The sequence below is a fragment of the Muscardinus avellanarius genome, assembly GCF_963383645.1.
Source record: "Muscardinus avellanarius genome assembly, chromosome: 14".
Classification (NCBI taxonomy): domain Eukaryota; kingdom Metazoa; phylum Chordata; class Mammalia; order Rodentia; family Gliridae; genus Muscardinus; species Muscardinus avellanarius.
Genome location: NC_137800.1, coordinates 37,266,552 through 37,273,703, shown reverse-complemented (window position 1 = coordinate 37,273,703; position 7,152 = coordinate 37,266,552).

Here is a 7,152-nt window from a genome sequence, read left to right as displayed (position 1 = left end):
CCCCAAACCTGTGATCCTCCTGTCCTAGCCTCCCTAGTACTGGGATTATAGATATGTGCCACCGTGCATGTCAAGTTCAGATTTTTTGATGTAGTAAGAAATACGCTTTAGCTGGGCGTAGTGGGGCACACTTGTAATACCAGCATTTGGGAGGCTGAGACAGGAGGATTGCAGGTTCAGGGACAGCCTAAGCTACTTAGTGAAGCCCTCTCCAACTTAGTGAGACTCTATTTCAAAATAAATAATAGAAAATAGGGCTGGGGATGCAGCTTGGATATAGAATGCCCCTGGTTCCATCCCCAGTACCCCCTCCACACAAAATGCTGTAGATTTATAATCTAATTGGTCCAAAAATGATATTCATAGAGGTCTCAAAACAGTTGTTTTTCAGTAATCCAAGTCAGTATCTGATTGCCCCAGTAGATGGAAGTTCAGTGGAAGAAAAAAATGTATGTCAAAACTATGGTTTCATAAACATTGGCTGTAGTTTACTGTCAGGTTTGTTACAGAGACTTTTTTGATAAAACATATAGTCATAATTTCTTGTATTTTAAAGGTTTCTGACAAAACAGGACATCTATATATAAAAGTTACTTCTTATCCAAATCAAATTTATTTATTCTTATTTTGTGGTACTAGGGATTGAACCCAGGGGCATTCTACCTCTGAGCTACCCCCTCAGCCCTATTTTAGTTTTTATTTTATTTTATTTTATTTTATTTTTTTGCGGGTCTGGGGATGGAACCCAGGGGCATTCTACCTCCAAGCTACACCCCCTGCCCTATTTTTTATTCTTCATTTTGAAACCGGGTCTCATTGAGTTGCAGAAAGCCTCACTAAGTAGCTGAGGCTGTCTGCGAACCGCAATCTTCCAGGTCTCAGCCTCCCAAATGCTGGGATTAAAAGCGTGCACCACCACGCCCGGCCCTATTTTAGTTTTTATTTTGAAACACAGTTTCACTAAATTGTGGAGGGCCTCACTGAGTTGCTGAGGCTGGCTGTCAACCTGCAATGTCCCTGTCTCAGCCTCCCAAGTGCTAGGATTACAAGTGTGCATTACAACTTCCAAATCAAATTAAATGACTGAAATCTTTTTTGGTACTGGAGTCAAGCCCAGAGGCATTCTACCTCTCAGCTACACCCTCAGACTTATTTTTAGTTTTTATTTGGAAACAGAGTCTCACTAAGTTGTTGAGGGTCTCGCTAAGTTGCTGAGGCTGGCTTCGAACCTGCGATTCAACTGTTTTAGCCTCCTAAACCCTAGGCCACCATGCCTGGCTCTGAAATAATATTTAAACTAATGTACCAAATTCTAGATAACTGAACCTTCAAAAATTAACTTTGTTCAAACTTTCTGAAATTTGCATTATTCTCCTCTTTTCTTTTCTTTTCTTGTTTCTTTTCTTTTCTTTCTTTTATTTTTTTGGTAGTGGGGAATGAACCCAGAGGCATTCTACCTTTGAGTTACACCCCCAGCCTGATTTTATTTCTTATGTGGAAACAGGGTTTCCTTAGGTTGATGAGTCTCACTACTTGCTGAAGCTGTCCTCAAATCTGTGATCCTCCTGTCTCAGCCTCCCACGTACTAGGAGTACAGGCATGTGCCACCACACCTGGGTTTATACTCTTTTGATGCTTAGGATGAATTAATATGTTGTTAATATATTATGATTTATTAGTCCCTTGTAGCATATTAGTTCTTAATTTATATATTGTATTATATTTAAATTATACATCTGCAAAAATACCACGTAGAAACTATATTCTTTTAACATTCGCCAAGCAGAAAAGCATCTCATTTAAAAATGTTAATTTTTCTACCAGATATAGTGGTACATTTCTGAAATCCCAGTAATTTGGAGGCTGAGACAGGAGAATCACAAGTTTGAGACCAGCCTGAGCAATTAGGTAGACCCTGTTTCAAAATAAAATAAAATAGGGCTGCTGGGGTAGCTCAGAGGTAGAAGCGTCTTCCCTTCTCTCCCCCCACCCCTGCCATTAACTCTCTAGAACTGCAGAAAAAAATTTTTTGAATACTAGTTCAAATATTGACGATGAAAAAGCTTCCCATAAAGATCATAGCAAAGAAAACATTTTATCTGCCAGAATCCATCATAGAAGACTTAAATTCATTCAAGATATTGACTCTCATTTTTCTCACTGTGATATTACTAATAAAAAGTCCCTAGCCCTGTATTTTTTTTCTTCTAACAAAACTGAGATTATATATATTATATATACACACATATATATGTGTGTGTGTGTATATATATATATGTACATATATATACGTATATATATATATGTAGTTGTGCATGATATTTTCAGTGTGCAAATTACTTTGTGGTCTCTTTGGAAGATTATTTCATGATTTCTAGATCTATCAAATGACTGTTGTATAGTGCAAATCAATCCTGGGTAGTATTGCTGGAGACGTCTTCCTTTATTCACGTAAGCAAACTTTTTAATTAAACCCACTTAGGTGTTCAGAAGAGCTAAAAACCTTTATTATGTTTCTTTGAGGTGCACATTTATAATTTTTTGAATATTTGTGCTTTTCTATAGCATGCTTTTCACTACCTATGCCAGAAGCTTTTTTAGGCCAAAAATAGTACTTATGTTATAAAAAGGGGGAACTGTCCTTTCTCAAAACCATTTAGTGGGAGCTGAGATTGGATAAGCCACGCCTATACTCAAGATGATTTAATAGAATAAGAATGAACATCTATGATTTTCTTGTCTAATCAGTGGCTAGACTCCCATGCACCACTAGCATCCTATACTTTAAGTACTTGCACATAGATCAAGCTGGCCATTAGAGACAGAAGATTTGGACCATTTAGCTTTACAGAAATTATTTGACTATTTTCACTGGAGAGCCTGCTTCAGTTTAAATATGTAGGAGAGGTTTTGTTTTGTTTTTTGTTTTTTTCTTCTAGCGAATGTAACTTTTAAAGCATCTATTGCTGTATTTCTTCTACCTGGTAGAACAGATTCATTTAGGATATACTGCCATTACTACATTATGTAAGCTTCATCATTTAAGTGACATATAATAACTATTTGTTTAAAACTAAAGATTTTATGGGTACTATGGGTTGGGAGAAGGAATCATTTTAGTTTGTTAAGTTGCATGTTTCATTACCAAATTGTGTGTGTGTGTGTGTGTGTGTGTGTGCACGTGTATGTGTGTGTAGATCACTTACATGCATGGATGTGGCGTTTCCCTGACAAAGCAACTGCTCTACTTTATTTTCAGTATTCTAGGAGGCAGTCTAGCAGGATAGCCCGTCTTAATAATTAAATCCATAATTGTTTATTGAATAAACATATTCAACCTGAATGTTACACAATATGTAAGAACTTTGGTCATTTTTGGCCTACCTCTGATGCATCTCTAAATATTCCACGAGGAATAACACATACATTTGGAATAGATACATTTTTAAATCAGTTTAGATGGCTAAATTATTATACTTAGGAATTTTCTGACCTTAATCTTCATTAAGCAGCTTTGAACTTTTTTGTTTCAAAGTATTTTTGTTTCACACTTTTTCTCTTTCAGTTTGTGGTTCTGGGGATTGAATCCAGGGGTACTCTGTCTATGAGCTACACCCCCATCCCTTTGTATTGTTTTACTTTGAGACAAGGTTTTGGTAAATTTTCTAGGCTAGCCTCAAACTTTCAATCTTTCTGCCTCAGCCTCCCCAAGTGGCTGGGTAATAGTCCTGTGCCACCACACCTGACTACTTTTCCCTACTTTTATGTTTGAAAATAACATAGCTTCATTTGAAAAAAATAACACTGTCATGCATACTTTAAAAATGCTGTGTCCTGTGCATTAGTAATAGCAACCTTGCATATTGATCACAGGTTTTTTGAAATCTATGATGTATATTGGTGAAAATGTAGTCAATGAAAGATATTTTAGTTGTGTTCAATTGTCGCGACCCTAAGGCTCTGACCAGCAGAGCCTAGGGAAGAAACACACCAACACCCTCTTGCTTGAAGCTACTTCCTCTTTATTCCCCACAGCAGTTTCCTTATATACCATTCCAAGCCTGTTCCCAAAATATCCACCAATCCCATTCCGCCTATGTCCATCCCATGCTCCCTAGAAGGTACCTCATAGGCGTACTGGCCTAACCACGAGGCGTTACGTCACAGTCCATGCATGAGGCGCGTGATACTGACAACAGCGCATGCGCCAGCCAAGACCAACAGCGCATGCGCCAGCCAAGACCACCATCCTTGGCAGTCAGCCCGGGTGCCATCTTGGGCTGACGTGCCACACCCTGGCTTCCCACATTCAATATTTTGTTTCTTATATTGAACACAATGTACTTTACCAAAGGTCTTTTAGATGACCAAAGACTGAATGGAAACTGAATTTATATACATAGGAAAGACCCTAAGGAATAAAAGACTAACCAAAGGCTTTGCATGTATACGGTCTTTACAAACCATAGGTTTGTATATGTATACACACGTGCACACACTCTCTCTCTCTCTCTCTCTCTCTCTCTCTCTCTCTCTCTCTCTCTTTACAAAGATAATAAATGGAGTAAAAAAGTAAAAGAGTACCAGGAAGAAGTCTGGCCATCAAACTTCTGAAATATGGTAGCACATCTTAAGTGGGTGCTGCTGCTGCTTTTTTTTTTTTTTTTCAGTACTGGGGATGGAACCCTGGGGCATTCTACCTCTGAGCTACAACCACAGTCCTATTTTTTATTCTATATTTTGAAACAGAGTCTCACTGAGTTGCAAAGGGCCTCACTGAGTAGCTGAGGCTGTCCTTCAACTGCAATCCTCCTGTTTCCGCCTCCCAAATGCTGGGATTACAAGCGTGCGCCACCGCGCCCAGCTCCTTTTTCATCACTAGAAAAATAATGCAGTAATTTCTGCAATCACATTGTTTTAAAGGACTGAAGAAGCCGGGCGTGGTGGTGCACGCTTGTAATCCCAGCATTCGGGAGGCTGAGACCAGAGGATCGCGGTTCGCGAACAGCCTCAGCTACCTAGTGAGGCCCTCTGCAACTCAGTGAGACCCAGTTTCAAAATAAAGAAGAAAAAATACGTAGCTCGGAGGTTGAATGCCCCTGGGTTCCACCCCCAGACCCGGGGGGGAAAAAAGTGTTGAAGAAACTATGGAAAAACAGTCATAAGTGAATATATAATGCCAATGATTTTGTAGTCATGAGCTTTAATATATCACTGTATTTTCCATCTCTGAAATGTTTTAAGAGCAACAACTACTTAGCAACAATTTTTACTGTTATGGAGGTTAACGTGAGAAGATGTCTGCATGTCTTTGGATGTGCCTGTATGTGCATACGGCGTGTGCTAGCCAGCAGCTTTTTGTTTTGTTTTTCATGTTGATGATCTGAGGGGATATGAATAGCTTCTACAGCTTTGAAAAGTCAAAGGATCATTTATGTGTTAGGTTGTTAGTAAAAATTTTATATTCCTAGGAAATGGTACCTTAATTATGAAGACAAATTTCTATATTCAGATTCTAGGTCTATGATTAATATGCCTACTTAAAAACCAATTGATTACTACTGATTTTAGAGATTAGACACTGCCTGTCTTTTCTTGTGGTAATCAGTGCTCTAATTTCAGATAGAAGCTGTTTCGTTACACTCTGTGATACAAACATATGCAATTTATTTAAATGAAGTGCAGAAAATTGTTTGATCTTGAATAAAATACAATGAATGTTACCTTCTATTTCTATGATGTCATATGAGTCAGCCTCCTAATTATGGTGTGGGAGTTAGAATCAATTCGTTTATTTGATTTGCAGAGTAGGAAATAGCTGCTAGAATTTCTGCCTAGGATGCTATAGTATCTTCATTAACTCTGTGGCCACTGAGCTATAAAACAGTGTTTGCTGAAACAATGTTAAGATAATTCAAAGTAGTTAAATATAAGATGCTAACCTCAGTTCTGACATCATTTAAGACTTGTTACTATTTTCTTGCAGTCTGGGTATAAATTTGAATAAAATTGTAGTTAAGTTTGTTTTTTCAAAAGATATTCTGAATTTATATTTTTGAAAATATAGCCATGATGCTTCTTTTTAACCCATATGTGTACTTTGCTACTGCCAAGGATGAATTTTAGAGGGGTCTTTGTTTGTATATATTTGTTTTGATAAGACTATATATGGATGTATGTATTTATAATATAGATTTTATAGTCTATATTATATCTACTTTATTATAAATATATTTATAATAAATATGAGTACGATTTCTTGTTATTTTCAAGGTGTTCAGTTTGTTTTTATGGTATTTGATGGGAATTCGACCTTGGCTAGGAATGAAGACTGGTTCTGTATTTGCTTAATATGTACCTGTTTACGGACTATAGACCTACAGACCTTTCTGGATTTTGGCATTTTTTTTTAGGAGAATTTAAATTACTCAGTTACTCATATGTGCTCATAAATCATATCTCATGTATCCTCATTATTTTAAAAATTTTTTTATTGGCGCATTGTAGTCATACATCTTAATGGATACAGGATGGTGGAGGCATATATGCACACGTCACCCAATTAGCCCTGGCCATTGTAGAAGGGAACTGCCTTAAATTGAATATTGTTCTCTTCGTCTCGATGCTTGCAACCAACAAGCTGTGTTCTGTTTCAAATACAGATTTTAGTACTCTTTAACAAATGATTTCTTCTTTCCAGAAAATATTATTTCTTGGTCAGTATGCATGCATGAGATAGAATCCTTTATTTCTAACAATTTATGAGGGAAAAGCATATAATTTTGACCTTGTATAGTTATATCATAAAATCATTAAAGAGACCTTAGACTTTATTCAGGCCAATACCCACATTATACAGATTATGAAAAAAGGTTCATTAAAAGTTAAGTGTCTTGTTAATGATCTACTAGAGTTAGTACAACAGATGAGACGGAACCATTAAATACAAAGAATTATAAGAATATTATGAAAAATCATAAACCAAAATTTGAGTACCTTAAATAGAAGAATTCTTTATCATCTACCAATACTTATTATGAAGAAATAGAAAATCTTCAAACTGAGTGTGGCGGGGCACACTCATAACCCCAGTACTTGGGAGGCTGACATAGGAGGATAGCAGGTTTGAGGCCAGTCTCAGCAATTTAGTGA